The sequence below is a fragment of the Pteronotus mesoamericanus genome, unplaced genomic scaffold (genome assembly GCF_021234165.1).
Source record: "Pteronotus mesoamericanus isolate MK-2021 breed Mesoamerican mustached bat unplaced genomic scaffold, CSHL_Meso_final contig_105, whole genome shotgun sequence".
Taxonomy (NCBI): domain Eukaryota; kingdom Metazoa; phylum Chordata; class Mammalia; order Chiroptera; family Mormoopidae; genus Pteronotus; species Pteronotus mesoamericanus.
This window is the reverse complement of record NW_026555006.1, coordinates 5,073,370-5,089,088: the sequence shown is the minus strand read 5'-3', so window position 1 is coordinate 5,089,088 and position 15,719 is coordinate 5,073,370. Positions and strand designations below refer to the sequence as shown.

The window sequence follows — 15,719 nt, the reverse complement described above, 5'->3', positions numbered from 1 at the left end:
TTTTGCTAGGTGAAGTAGCAGTAGAAGGGAACCCAAGATAGAGAGTGATGGGAGCAGAGGTGCAGTAGTGTCAGCTGCATGGAGTGTGCCACCCATCACCAGCATGTTGTATTGCTGGGTGGAGCCCTGCCCCTACCCCAGATGGCATCTCTTATCTCATTTGGCCCTTCTAATAAACGTAGAAGGAAGGAGTGTTAACTGTTTTCCAGAAAGCAACACTGGACTAGAAAGGCTACCTAATATGCCTAAGGACACAGCCAGTAAGCAGCAGAGCTGGGACTTGAACCCAGATCTGCCTGATCCGAAGCCCACACCCCATACAACTGGTTCAGAGATGTGTCCCCAGACATTTGGCTGAGGCTGTAGAGATGCGTGATAAAGGAGCAGTTGCTCCTTCCTGGCCCTTTGTGCTTGTGACTGCTGGGGAGTAAAATGCAACCTTGCCCTCTCCTGTCCATGCTTGTGGCTCAGGCTTGCCTGTCCTCTGCCCTAGGAGGGAGCCTATCTGTCACCACTACTTAATTAAACCAGCCACTCTGTCTCCTGAGACTCCTCAGTCATCACTGGTCACCACATGTGGAATTCCTCAGTCATACCGCCCTGTGCGGAGTCATCTGTGTCCTTCAGTGCATCCAGTGGCGTGGGCCTCAGGCTCCTGATGCAGGTACACAGCTGTCATTGCCATGGGCTTCATCCCCAGATGTTTTTGAAAGTTGGTCACCATCCACGTCTTTTTTGATTTCCAGGTTCCCTGTGGAGGTCATCATATTATCCCCATATATTTACACAGAAGCTGAGTTCAGAGGGAAGTTCTTTGTTCATGTCACTTGGGACAGGAGCAAGCGTCGGTCCAGACCTGACTCCAATCTTTCTGGTTCCACATGGAGGGTGGGGGCATTCCATGGTCCTGCTACACGGGACAGTTCACCCAAAGTCACATGCAGAACTAAGAAGGAAATCTAGTTCTGCAACCTAGATCTGTCTATGAAGTATTATATTGCCCTCTGTGATATTTTTTTAAACTTCAAAAACAGAGTAGTGTAAAATATAAAGCAATAAGTATATCAAGAAGTAGAAAGTAGTGAGCACAGTATAAAAAGAAAGAAGTTACTCTTAACTGCACCACTGAGAAATGACCACTGTTGAACATTTTAGAGTATTTTTCCCAGACTTTTCTCTGTGTATATGATAATTATACTCTTTACTAGAATAGAATCATAATGCATTGACTGGTAACTTGCTTTTTTTCACTAACAGTGTATTGTGGACATCTAACGATGTGCACTTAGCTGAGTGAATGGAGTGAGTGAGGAAATGAATGAATGGCTAGTGAGTGACTGAATGAGCGGCAGTCTGCTCTGACGTCCCACTGAACAAGTCAGGCTTTGCGAACTGCCTGGACTGCCCTCCCTGAACCAGGAGCCTCCATCTCTCTCCTGTCACTCACTCCTTGTTCTCTGTAGCCTTGGCCCTGTTTCTCCGCCTGTAGAGGGGGTTGTGGGTGCATGATGCTAACTCTCCACAGTGCTGGGTGGGCTAACACTACTTTCTTTACCATCCCCATAATGCCAATGAATTCCCTGACTCCCAGAGAGATTAGGTGGTTTCTGCTAGTCCCAGGGCTGGAGGATGTTGGGATTTGGACTCAGGCCAGGTTGACTCTGGAGCACTCTGTATGCTGGATGCAAGAGCAGAAAGCACCTGTCCTAAGAAGGGAGCCAAAGTTGGAGGGACAGGAGAAACCTTAATCAGCCCTGTCCTCTCTGGGCTGCCTCGAAGTCCCCACCTGTAACACAAGGGCTGCTGAGAGCCAACCACCCTGCTTTTACGCTAAGGCCAGAGTAGACCTAGAGAGGAGTCTAGCCCAGGATCTGCTCCAAAGCTCAGAGCCTCTGCAGAGAAGTCACTATTGGAGCTGAGCCCTGACACCTGAGGGAATTTCAGGCTGAGGGAACAGCATATGCAAAAGCACAAAAAGTACAGGAAGTTCTGAGAACCCAAGTAGTCAGTCTGGAACTGGAGCCTTGAGAGGAAGAAAGGACTTGGGAAGACAGCCACAGCCGGAAGGCCCCCAGGTTTAGATGGTGGGAGGCTAGAAACACCAGGCTGAGGGCCGGGGGTTGTGTCCTGAGGGCAATAGGGAGCCATCGGTGGGTTTCGATCAGTGATAAGAACAGGTTTGCAACTTAGAAAATCCCTCTAGCTGCAGTGCAGATGATTTGGTGGCAATGGCCAGGGTGGAAACAGGGAGGGCAGTGATGGGCATATAACTGGCACCGCCATGGGCACTGAGCAGCCGGAAGGCCCAAGGCTCTGGGCCTCCAGCCCCACTGAGACTCCCAACTTACTTCCCCTGCGATGGAGCTGTGAACTCATTCTCAGTCCTCAGCTTCCACTGGCAACCAATGGCCCTGGCGGTGCCAGTGCAAAGCAGCAATTTATTTTTCTGAAAATGATTGGTGCCCAAGTCATAGTTGAGTGGCTCAGCACAATGACATCCTTCTCTTTTTTGTCCTCCTTAATTTTAGGAGCTAAAGCTAAATGTTTTAATTTTACATTATTCCCAACATATGCTAATGGGTTCCAGGTGCCCCCTTGAGTTGGTGGTGCAGTGTGGCCAGGCCAGACGTCTGGGCAGGGCCTGCTCCCCAGAGTGCCCTCCTGCCACCTTCTTGGTTCTCAGAGAAGTGCCTTGCAGTGTGTTTTTTCTGAAGGACCCCTTCCCACTTTATCAACTAGTTATACATTTTTTCTCATTTTACATGGTTTTTCTCTTGTGTGGTGACCACAGGGTATTTTTCCCTTGCCCAAGGCTCCCACAAAGGCCAGAGGGCCTGTCTGTCCCAGCAGAAGACACAGCTTCCCTTCAGACTCTGGGGAATCCTGGGCACAGGTGAGAGCTAGGACACCTCCCTGAGACCCTTCTAGAGTTTTCTAACCTGTGTTGAGCTAAACAACTGGAGAATTTAGGTCTTAATGGAAATACACTCACATGGAATCTGAAAAATGGTATAGTGGTGGTTATAGATAGTATTGTTATTTTCTGGTGATGTGAACCATTTAATTCTTTGGTTCTAGTGATTTCTTCCCCATGGTCTAACATTTCCTAAATCTGTAGGCCGCTCTGCTTTTTGTTCAGTGCGATATAAGAACAGGGGCAGGGGCTCTGGCGTCGGACAGCCCTGGTTTCAGTGCAGATGCTGCCCTTACTGCGTGGGAACCCTGCGCCCAGGCTCTGTGGGAGCCTCGGTTTCTTCTGTGAAACAGGATGAGGTAGCACCTTCTGTCCAGGGCACCCTGAGAGTCAGTGAGGCAGTGCACAGATGGGTGCTGCATAGGCTGACTCAGAGTTTTCAGTGGCAATTTCCCCCACTTCTCCCTTTTCCATGTCCCCATGAGGGGGACATACAATGGTGTCTATTTATGTAGGTCATGTCTGAACCTGAAATCCACAAACTTGAGAGAGAAATGAAATGTAACTATAACATTTTCCTTAACTACCTATTCTGAGCACCCAAATGCTGGGTAGCAAATTACAGGCAGGGCACAAACCACTGTCCATCTTTTCTCTAAGTTACATCTAAGTTCTGGGGTATGGGAGGCTTACACTGAACCCAGGGGTCCCCAGAGTTCACCTGTCTCCGTGCATCTGAAAGGCTGCCCCAGGGCCAGGAGGGACTCACCATCTCTCCCACTGCGCTGACCATGAGACCTCCTGAGACATCCGGAGCCCTGCCCGCAAGCGGCCTAGGCCCTTCCTGGGAGGAGCTCTGCTTCGAGGCCCCAGGAGTGAAAGGGCAGAACTCCAAGTCTCCCCATTTTTAGAGACCCCTGCCATCTTCATGTCTTCCTTCCCCTCGGTGTCCCTACCCTAACTGGAGCACCATTCCAGCAGCAGGAGCCCAGGAAGCTTGGCATCTCCTCCCCACAAGGCCTCTCTTGGCCTCACTAATTTGAGGGGCTCCCTGCCCTGCCCTGCCCCACACTTCCCTCAAGGTTTGTTTGTTTGTTTGTTTGTTTGTTTGTTTGTTGCTTGGTTCTTTCATTCACTAATAGATATTCACAAAAGCCTGCTTTGTGCCAGGCCCTGGGCTGGGCATTCTCAAATGTGTTTATGGCAGAAAAGTTGTTTGAAATATTAACTGTGTGTGACTCATTCCAGTCCCCAGAGTTCTTTCCATTTGGCCTTGAGGCCTGGGGTTTTGATTCCCAAAATCCAGGAACTCACTCAGTCCTATCTGCTCTACTTTCTCCTAAGTTATCTCTTCCCTCAGGCACCTGGGCAGAGGCACAGTGCTGTTCCATACATGCCCATTGGACAGATGAGAACTGAGGCCCAGCAGGGAAAGGAGCTTTCCCCAGACACCTGGCCCAGGGCTCTCCATTGTGGCTGCATCAGCTTGGTGTCATCTGCACAGTGCGGCAGTTGGGGGCAAAGAGGCATTGGCAGCAGGTTCCAGCTGCTGAGAAGCCCCACAGTGAGCCTCTGTGACCCAGTCCTGCCTCTCTTGGGGTTGCCGTGATGCTGTGGGACTGGAAAGCGGGGTGTTCCGCAGACTGAGGCACTTGCTGCAGGAGAGATTTGCCTCTGTCTCTTCCTGCTTCTCATCCTCTCTGTGGGTTGGATTTCATTTGGTCTTTCTGTTTGTGTAATTGGCTCCTAATTGCAGTTCACCTTCCTTCACTAGGTCACCTTCCTTCATAAAGTGTGAGAGCTGGGCTGTCACCATTCCTGCCAGTCACCATTACTAAGCACTTGCCATGAACCCAGTCACTGGCCCAGTGTCAGCTGACCTTGGGGCCCCTTAGTCAACCTGCGGTGGGAGGGAGAGTGGTGGCAGTGCCAAAACAGGTCACTCTAACCTGTTTATCCCCCTGGGCCCCAGTGGTAGGTCCAGCCCGATTTAGACCTGTTGGGTGGGTCTAAATTTAGGGAAAGGTAACTTAGAAACCATCTTGCACCATCCAAGCTGCCCCTATTAACATGCAGTCACCCAGCTCTGCACCTGAGCACCTAGGAATGGGTTATTCTCCCCCCGTAGCATGCCTCCTGGCACTGAGCACCGGCCTCTGTGACTCCCTCCAGCCCCGCCCCCCCATGACCTCCACAGTTCCCTGCTGCCCCAGAGCTGCCCACACTGGTGGTCTGGCCCTGCCCCTCACAGGCCTGGTTCTCAACACTGCCCCCTCACTAGGTGGGGGCCTAGAACCTCCCAGGACATCCCGGTGGGATCTGATCCCCTGGTGTGTACCGGGTGGGCTGCTCCCTCCCACTCATGACCTCAGATGGGAACTTAGTATGTTGTACATCTGTCATGATTCCCAGCGGTCCCATGTGAGGTTTTCTTTCAGGTGATGGGTGGAATATCTTGGATCTGTTTCCCCCTCTGGAAGCCCCAGTACTCTGTGCGTCATGCAGGGCTGAGCATTAATGCAACTGCCACCTGTTTAATCCTGGTGCACATTCACCCCACTGCCCCCCTGCCCCATTTGAGGCAGGTGACCTGGGAAATTAAGCCCAGGAAAGGCAGGTGACTTATTTAAGATCACATAGCAACCTGCGACAGAGCTAGGGCTGGAATTGGATCTTCCAACCCTGCTACTTAGCACATTATGGGCCTATCCCCAGCTGTTTCTTCTTGGAATTCAAGAGAAGAGCTGAAAAGGAGACTAAGTCTCCTGTGCCTAGTGCCAGGGCCATACCCTGATGTCCATAACAGGTGTCTGAAGCCAAGTGGGTCACCCCATTTTGCAGTGAGATCACCAAGGTCCACAGGAGCCAGGAAGAGGAGCTGGACCTGAGCCCGAGCTGGGCTGGCGTGGGGAGATGTCCTGCCCAGGCTGTGGGTGGAGGGAATCTTATTTCGGGGAGGGTTGAGGTTGGAGGCTGGAGAGTACCTTTTTGTTCCTCATGGTCCCTCTTCCTCCTCCTCCTGAAACAGTGCTCTCACCACCTCACCCTCAGCTATTAGGGTTGAATGTTGTACCATCTAGAGAAGTGTCTCCTCGGCAAATATGACCAGGTGGTTTTTTTCGGTTCGCTGTGGAGATGGAGTAGCTGCAGAGGTGGAGTAGCTGCCATGCAGCCCTGCTGCCCATGCCTACCTTCCCTCCTGGGGGTGAGCTCTTGGAGGCTGGGCCAGGCATCAGGCAAGGCCCCAGGGAATCGGTAGGGTCTGCATGGAGGGTGAGCAGTGAGAGACCAGCAGTCTGGCTTCAGCACCAGGGTGTGGTTCAGGGAGAATCAGAAGGTCCACTATGGGGATGGTGGGGGCTGCTGAGGCTTCAGCCAAGCCTAGAAAGAAAGGGAGGACAGGTGAATAGGGGGGCTCTGTAAGCAGAGGACACAGCCTGGGCAGAGACCTGGAGGTGGGATGGCATGGCCTGTGGCAGGAGCATGGGGAGAGGGAGTGGGCGTTAGGCTAGAGGTCAGTGGAGCCAAAGGGTGACCTGAAGCTCTGATGTTGTCTCAGGCAATGTGTGCCCTCCCTAAAGCCAAGCGAGTCTGGGAAATTCAGGAGGTGTACAGCATCTCTTTCTAGAGCCACCTGGAGCTGTGGAGAGGAAAGTGAGAGCTTGACTGTCCACCGGTCTGGCTGTATTGGGTGTTGAGATGTTGGTTAGAGGACACATCTTTATCCACTGACCTCCTGGAAGCCTTGTCTGGATGTTATCTCCCGGTGAATGTCTTCTCCCATGCACACCCACAGCACCGTGAGGCTGCCGTCGTGCTGAGCCTTCGGCCAGTTTGTAACACACACTGTGCTGTGCTGTGTGGTGCCTCGGGCTGTGTGTCAGGGTGTCTGAGGTCTGGGGAGTTTGTGTGTTTGTGCCTATGGTGGGGCCTGGGCTTGAGTGTCCTTGGGTATATGCTTGAACATATGTGTGTTGCCCTGTGTGTGTCTCTGCGACATGAGTGGTGTGTGTGTGTGTGTGTGTGTGTGTGTGTGTGTGTGTGTGTGTGTGTGTGTGAGAGAGAGAGAGAGAGAGAGAGAGAGAGAGAGAGACTATCAGTGCTGAGTGTTGGAATCCTAGGACTATCCTTTGACGAGTGGCCTGGCTGGGAGGGGAGGTGTAAGAGTATAGGTATGTCTGCATTTCCGGGTCTGTGGCTGGTGGCCCGGTGTGTGTATGCATCGGCCATTCTGTGCAGCCTGCTTTCTACTGGGCCCTGGTGGCTAGCCAAGCTTCTCCACATCTCAGTGTCCAGCCACTGCTCAGCCCTGGAAGCTTCCCTGAATTCCACCTGTCTACTGCATGGTGAGCAGGCTCAGCCCCCATTTGCACCTCCTGCTTTGGGGGGCTCCACACACCCCGAGAAGGGTGGCCTAGTCCTTTCAGGCTTTGCTGGCCAGGAACAAGAACCCATTTCTTGCCTGGACAGGACCAGCTCAGAGCCTTCACTGTGGTCCTGGTGAGGAAGGGACAAGAGGTCTGCAACCCCCACCCCACCCCTCTTAGAAACCTCTTCCAAGGGCAGGCACAACCTTGCCAGCTCTAGGAGGGCGGCATATCTGTATCCTTGCCTCTGCTCCCTTCTCCCTTTGCCCCTTGTATGTCCCCACCCCACCCCTCAGCCTCCAGCTTCTCTAGATGGCATGACGGCCTAGAGAGCTGAGCAGATGCAAAGAGATGCCCAGGATAGCCTTGAATCTCATGGCACCCTCTTGGTCATGGCTGCTGAGGATATTAGTGTGGCCCAGGGCACAGAGCTTGGGCGCTGGAGACAAACCCAGGCTCCATCCCTCCTGAGCTCTGGGACGCTCACACATACATTTTGTGGGCCTAGGTTTCTGCCTCTGTAACCAAGGGGATTGTTGTGCTGGCCTAATGGGCCTGAGGAGATTGTGTTTAGGGAGAGCTTGGCCCAGCCTGGGGGACAAAGTAAATGTGATAGCTGCTCTTACAGGCCTAGTCTTCCTCCGGCGCACATCTGCCCCATCATTCATTTATTCAGGTGGCACTGTGCACTCAGAACTAGACCAGACCCTTCAGGCCCTAACAGAGCAGAGTCTAGGCCGGTGCCATCCAGCCTCACCTCCCAGATCTCTCTCTACAGTTGTCCCTACCTTTCCTGCCTTGACCTCCCCCTGTGGGCTGGCAAAGTGCAAGGCTCGAGGAGACCCCCATGGAAACCCTATGGGGGCCTGCTGGACAATAACCTCAGGGCCAGAGTTTCCCTCCCAGGGTGTGGGGTGAGGAGTGGACCTCAGCTTCCGGCTGGCTGGCCTTTCGAGCTGGCCAAACATAGAATTTTTTGACATCTTGGAGAAGGATCTGGCACCACAAAGTTCTCCCATCCAAATCATTGTTGCAAAGTAAGTTAAAAGTTTGTACAAAATGAGAAGCTGATCCCCGAATGGCCTGCCAGACTGTTGTAACCCAATATATTTTACCCTTAAACCAGAAATGTGTTTGTTTAGAAGCAAGTCACTGGCAAATGCCAAAACTGGAGGCATTTCCTCCCCTGCCCCCGCCCATGCCCTGCTCCCCCAAACCCCCTCCTTGCCCTTTGTGTCAAGATCCTCAGCCAGAGCATGAGAAAGCAGGGCCTTCCTATTCTTTGGGCCATGGCAGCCGCAGGGAAGAAACTTGACATTCATTAGGCACCCACTGTGTGCCAGTTCCTACACTGGGCATGCTCTTTTATTTACTTCTCACATCTGTTCATGGTGGCCCCCTTTTTAGAGAGAAGAAAAATGGGGACAGAGATGGGAGAGATTTGCCCGAGTTTGCGGCTATTGGTGGAGCCCCAGCACAAACCTCAGTGTGACTTCATGACCTTCAGTGTGCGGCACGGTGTCCCACACGTCACATGTGAAGCAGGGCCCTCGATCCTTCCCCAGGGCCCAGAGGCAAAGTGCGGTCATGCCCAGCACCAGCTGGCACCGAGCTGGGGCTTCCCTGAGTGATCTTGCTTAGCCCTTCTACCCATGAGGGAAAGGCTCGGAGAGGGCAGCTTGCTGAGTAAGTGAGCCCAGCCCTGCAGACTCTGATGTCTGACTGCCTCCTCCCCCAGCCAGAGCTTGAAGGGTCCTCGGGCTTGGCCTGGAGGGAACGAGGGTGCCTGGCCCCCAGCTCCGGATGGCTCCCCTGTCTTTCATCTCCTGCCCTTGGTTCTGTGAGCTGCACGCAGCAGTAATGGATTGCAGTGGACTTTTTTCAATTAGGTTCTGATTTCCCCCTGCCTGTTACTATAAAACTCCAGATGGTCTAGGGCTTCACGGTTCCCAGGGTATTTTCCCCCCGTTATTTTAATCTTCTTTGGTAACCCGCCCCACATGTGGGAACTGGGCCTTTCAAGCCTCTTCGCTCCATGCATTAGTGGGGCTCTTTCTTCTCCACTGTGCCGCCTGGAGTTTCCTTTCAGGGTGGTGGCATCGCCGCTCTCGGTGGGGCCAGGCAGAAGGAGGGCCTCCTGCCTTCCTTTACTGGCTCTGCATCTGATGGGCCAGCAAGAGCTCCTGAGTACACCCCTGTTTTTGGTATAGGGGTCCCTAAGCCAGTGGCCAGTGTGGTTAGGGACACATACGGGCAGCCTTACACATCAGTCAGACCTGCCGTCAGATCCCATTTCTGCTCCTTACTGGCTGTGTGACCTGGTACCACCTGTCTGAGCCTCAGCTTCGTCATCTGTGGAATGTGGCTGGGATAGAGCCTCATCAGCGGGGCATGTTGACATGATTAAGTGCAGCGCACACAGCGCCCCACACCAACAGGTGTTGAGAGGGTAGCACCCAGTCACATCACTCTGAGTCCATCCCAGTTTCATCCTAGGATGTATTTTAATGTTTATGCATTTTAAGGTAAATATAAAAACCTGACATCCATTCTTATATTTTTTCTAGACCTTTAGATGTCCCTTCTGTTTCTTTTCCCCACTCTGTGTACCCCCTACCCACGGTGGCCACCCTCTCTGTTACCCATGCTGTGTGAGCCTTGGCTTCTGGCCAGGGAAGTCTTGGGTGTTTGGTTATTGAATCCAGTGCATTTCAAATTCACACTAAATAAGAGATGCCCAGGTGGTTCTGTGGGTGGACACAGGTGGCATTAGCCCTTGGGCCACAGGACGCTGCATGTACCCTGTGGTTCACAGAGAGCACCCTCCCCCCACTCCCGCACACACACCTGTGCCCAGGTGTGCTTATAACAGGTGAGGAATCTGGGCTCTGACAAGGGAGATGAACTTGCCCAAGGTCATCCAGTTGGGAAGGGTAGAGGCCAGATTTGCATCCAGACCCCTCTGATGCTGAAACACAGCAGTGTGGGAGTTGGAGGGGACAGGTCACACCAGCCGGAGAGGTACTTGGACAGACCCGCAGGCTTAAGTCTTAGGTCTGGATACCAGATTCCATGTAGGAATGAGCTGGAAGGGCAGGGGCAGGACACCAGCTGATACAGTCCCCTGGGTGAGCAGTGCTCTGGGAATAGATCAGGACAGTGGGACATATAAGAAGAGGACAGACATGAAAGATGTTTACAAGGTGGCATTTCCCCGGCTTGGTGGCTGGTTGGATGCAGAGACATGGGAGAGGAGAATAGGCTCCTGGCTCCGGTGGAAGGTCAGGGGCTGAGGAGTCCAGCCCTGGAGTCCGCCAGCTAAAACCCTCAGGTCACCCCACTTGCTGGGCCACATCAGTGATTGTACAGGGTGGTTTCTGTGGAGTCTTTTGGAATCACCACCCATGAGTTTAAACGGAGAGAGCCCCCCCAAACTCCCATATCTACTTCCACTTCTCCTTTCCCTGCTTCCCTTCATTGTGGCTCAGCAGATCCTTAGCTGTCTCCAGAACATGCACCACCCCTCCCTATCCCCCTGTGCCCTCCACCCTATTTGTTTAAACTATGCCTAGGCTTCAAGGCCCATCTCTTCCCAAAAGGTTTTAGTGACCCTCTGGTCTTCCTCAGCTGGGATCCCCTGTGATCAGCCCCTTCCTAGGACTTCATGTTCTCTCTTGTTTTGTGGTCTTCATTGCCCTAAAGTCTCAGCCCCCAACATGCCACCAGGCACACACAGGGGCAGCTGAGTGAGGCAAGGGGACATGTATCAATGGGCAAAAAGATGAGAGGCTGAACGAGTGAATCAAAGAAGTGGGCGGCAGAGGGGAAGGATGGAGGAATGAGGGACAGGAGTGATGAGGGTATGTGCCGAGGTTGGGGGTAGATGGATGAGTAACTTCCTTCTAGAAGAGATGACAGTTCTGACTGTGGCTTAGTCCAGGCTTCATGCCCTCTGGCACAGTGGGAGCAATTTCCTCTCCCTGCCCGCTCCCTACAGAACCCACCCCTTGCGACTGGTGGGGAGCATCCTAGGAGGTCTGCTCCGTACAGTTGTACACCAGGACACAGACAGCAGGGAGGAAGGGATCTGTCCAGGGCAAAATCTGCCCTAGAACCTCAGGAGCTGGGGGATAGAAGAATATCAGGAAGGCCCCACCCCCTGGCCTGAGACCATTTGGAGGTATCATTACATCCTTGGGTTGTAGTAGCATTGCCTGAGGGGCCCATCCTCCATTCCCTCAGAGAAACCGAGGCCCAAAGCCAGCGATGTGCCTATTGGCTCCATTTCTGCTCTAATAAGACCCATATTTCCATTCTGGCAGCACCTGTACCCCCACAATACAACAGTGGTGGGGCTCTTCTCCCTGCAGCCCACCCATCCCCCACAAAGCGGCTGGACAGGGCCCATTCAAACCATTCTCACCCCAAAAGGCTGCCTCACTGTCATCGGAGGCTGCTCCTGGCACCCAAACGGTACCCCATGGGCTAGGCATTGGCAAGGGCGTTAGGGCCAGACCAATCAATGGCAAACACATCGGCCAGGACCCCTGTTTTTTAACTCTGGGGGCAGTGAAGTCTGACTCACACCAGTGTCCTCCCTGTGAGCAAGACAGGAACAGCCACCACCACAGTCATAGCAGTGGCATTAAGGGTGCATCGTGTGCCATGCATTATGTGTGCTGCCTCTCAAAACACTCTGTGAGTGGTCACCGTCATCTTCATTTTACAGAGAAAGAAACCGAGGCACAGGGCGTGGCACTGACTCCTCAGTTGCAGGGCTGTCTGCTTTCCAAGTTTGGACCCTTCACCTGGGCCCTGACACACCCAAACCACGGAGGGCCTGGAATGCCAGGCCGGGGGGTTGAGCAGCTGTCAGAGGCACAATGAGCCCAGGAGGACCCTGAGTGCGGCTGACCTGGTCAGATCGACAGTTTAGAAATAGACTCCAAAAGCCTGCTCATCAGAAGTGGAGCTGGGACAGCCGAGGGCGACCTGGAGAGGAGAGGGGGGCCTAAGGAGTAAGAGGTGGCAACCCGACTGGAGGACAGGGGAGCTTGTCGTGCCCAGTGGGACCTCACACACTCATGCCCCCTCCAGCTCTGCGGAGGGGCAGCAGGCCTGGGGGAGCAATCTTCCCTCCCGGCCCCCTCCCTACAGTCCCCACCCCAGGCAGAATGCGGCTCCACTTCTTAGTTCCTCTGTGGCCTTAAATGATAGTTACAGTGACAATATGGGCAGGAACCTGGTGTCACCAAGATAAGCACTTAGTGTGCATTAGTTCATTCAATCCTCACAACCATTGTCTATGTTTGGAAGAACTCACCCAGTTTAATACATGAGGAAACTGAGAGTGGAAGGGACTCATTTCCAATCGTTCATAAGTAGAACAGCCAAGACACAAGCCTGGATCATCCCACACCAGAGTCCGTGTCTGTAACCACTGTACTGGTCCCTCCTTGTCCCGTAGCCTCAGCTCCTGCCAGGGGGGAGGAATATTTGTCACATAAGAGAGGATGGAGATCATGCTAGTGACAGCAGCAGGCCGAGCAGAGCGAGCACACACAGGTGCTGAACCCAAGTGTCCTGTCCTCGTCTCTCTGCCCCTGTGAGCCCATCTGTGTGGTTGTTGAGTGGGGACGACTGCAGGGACCCTGGCAAGTAGCTGTAGCCAGAGCCCACAGACGCTCAAGGTCCCTGGCATGCCTGGGATACTGGCCCTGCTGCGCGTATTTCTCTGTCAGAGGCCCCTGCAGCATCCTCATCCCAGACCAGTCCTGATGGGCAGCACCCCTTCTCCACCTGCTGCTATCTCTGGTTCTCCCTAGAGAGGCAGCCCCCCAAATCAGGGCAACATGCTTGTTGTACCCTAGCCTACAACTCAGCTCCAGAAAGTTTTGAGGGGCAGGATAAGGCTGGGCGTGGCATGGGTGCAGGGCACATGCGCAGGTATGTGGTACCTTGATGAACACTGGAGGGAGGAAGTGAGTTCACAAGGGCACATTCACCGCCGGGCCCCAGAACCCCTCTTCTTACCCCCATTGGATCACGTTTCTAACCTGCCCTTTGCTCCCTGAGTAAAGATGCCAGCCCTGCCCTCAAGAAACCCTGAGCCTGCAGGCATGGAGAGAGACCACAGTGGGTGTGCAGTGAGAACCTAGCGCACGTGCTCAGGGTGTGACCAAGGAGGGGCCAAGGAGGTTGGGGAGCACTCGGGCATGGTTAGTGGATGTCTGCTAAACGAAGGAAGGATAGGCTGTCCAGGCTGGGGGAAGGGCTCCAGCAAAGGCCTTGGGGCATGAAAGTTCAGGACAGGTTCAGTCAATTACTCCCTGCAGCTACAGCATGACACGCGGGGTATATGCAGATGAGAGAGGCATTGGGGCCACGCTGGAAGACTGAACACCAAGCTACAGAGCCAGGACTTTGAGTAATGTGTCAATTAAATAAGTCAATGAGTTGGAAGGGCAGGTGTCCCAGAAGGGGCATAGCCTTGGGGTCTGGTAGCGATGTGGCAGAGACAGGGTTGGTCAGACAGGCTTACAGACCCTCGTGGGCTGACCTTTAGAGTCCAGTGGACCCTCCCGAACACAGGAAAATCATGCAGCATGTGAGAAGCTATTGCCCTTCAGCTTCAGATGTCTACCCTCCTGGCTCAGGCCAGAGAGGAAGAAAGGGACCAGCCGGGTGCTGAGAGGCAGCCCACTCCCCAGCCAAGGTTCCTTCACCTCACTTTGGGGTGAACTTGGCGCAAGGCCATTGCAAGAGAGCAAGGGGAGCAGCTTGTGGCCTGTGTACTTGCCCAAAAGGATTTCCTTCTGGTTTTGATGCATGGAAAAGGCACAACATCTGGAAGTAGGAAAGTAGAACAGCCTCTAAAATCCAGCTGTGGGCTGCTTGCCTTGGACCTGCCCCAACAGAGCTCGACCTGCACTTGTGGCCAGGCCTTCAAGGGCAAGGTGTGGAAGGAGCTCGCCCCAGACTGGCTGTTGTTTCTAACTCCTGTCCTTACGTCTGGCTGGGGACTTTTGATCCCATCACCTCTGCCTTGTGTCCAGGCTCAGTGACCCTCATCTATGACACTACACCTGCCTTCTCCTCACTAGTCCCCTGGTCTTCTCTCCTAGCCCTAGCTGTCACCAGCAGCCAAAGTGGGGAAGGGGGTATCTTCCTCAAGTGCATATCTGACCCTGTGCCCCCCTTCTTAAGGCCTTTTTATGGTCCCCCTGTCCCCATGGTAGTGTCCAGACTCTTCAACCTGCAGAATGAACCCCTACTCTCTGGCCTCTGATCTCCCTTGAGGCTCCTCGCCCACTAGGGCCCATTTCACGGCCCACACACAGCCACAGAGGGGCCTCCTCAGGGACTCCGTGCCCTACCCACACTGCAGTACCCCGATGCCGGCCCTCACTTGGCCTTCAGTGTTGGTCACCACACTCTTCTTTGGAGTCCTGGTCATTGCTCAAGACTCAGCTGGACCAGGGACTGAATGAAGCAAATGCATCAGTGTTGATGTGACTGACTGCATGTCTCTCCAGGTTTATCCAGTCCCCTACTCGGTGACACCTCACCTTCCCCAGGCTGGGTTAGGTGCCACCTCTGTGCTGCCACACCCCTTGTGTTTCCCTCCGGGACAGGTCCAGCTGCTGCGTTCTGTTCTGACGGTGTATGTGCCTCCCCGTGGGCTCTGTGCTCCTGGAGAGCAGGACCCATGTCTGGGTCCTCACTCTGTCTCCACCTTACCCAGCACAGAGCTGGAGCCAATCCATCCACCTAAATAGCCCACACTAAAAATGACCACATGTGCCGCACTGCCCTGGATGGGGACACCGACCTCTCAGGGTTGAGAAAGTAAGCTAGGCGGACTACTGGGTCTGAATCTGCCCACGGTCCCCTCTAGGCTCCCACCCATGAAGGCACTAACAGATAAGGTATCTTTAAAGTTGGGAGGTGGAGGCAAAAAGGAACCCAGTGCCCAGATCAGGAAAGAGAAAAATCACATCTTCCAAGTGTAGACACAGGCAGGGGCTGTTAGCTCCTTCTTCCCCCTGCAGATAAGCCCAGAGAAGGTGGGGAAGAGTCTATATGGGAGCGCTAGTCCTTGAGGACACAGCTGGCCTGGCTCAGAGGCACGGGACATGTGGGTCCTGATCTGGTGGGCAGTTCAGCCCCAGGCTGGGGGATGAAACCAATGGCTCTGAAGAGGGTCCTGTCTTCCTCTGGTCTCATTCTCCGAAAGGGTCACCTCCCCCGCCCACCTGCTCCAGGACGGCAGCTGGTAGCAGAGCCACCTGGGCATCTGGTCTTTGCCTTGTCACTGCCCTGTGATCACCACAGAAAGCCTTCATCTCTGAGGTGGGGACACTGAGGCCACACACTTCATAGGTTGTTCTGTGGCTAAACACTCAGCAGCAGGCCTGGACAGAAAGAGCAATTGCTGA

The 15,719-nt window shown here is 53.8% G+C and overlaps 1 protein-coding gene across 3 annotated transcripts in view; it reads left to right on the top strand.

The window, feature by feature from the left end:
- Window positions 1-15,719, top strand: part of GLIS1 (GLIS family zinc finger 1) — a 210,791-nt gene that overhangs the window by 173,026 nt on the left and 22,046 nt on the right. The gene's annotated exons all lie outside the window — the stretch shown is intronic.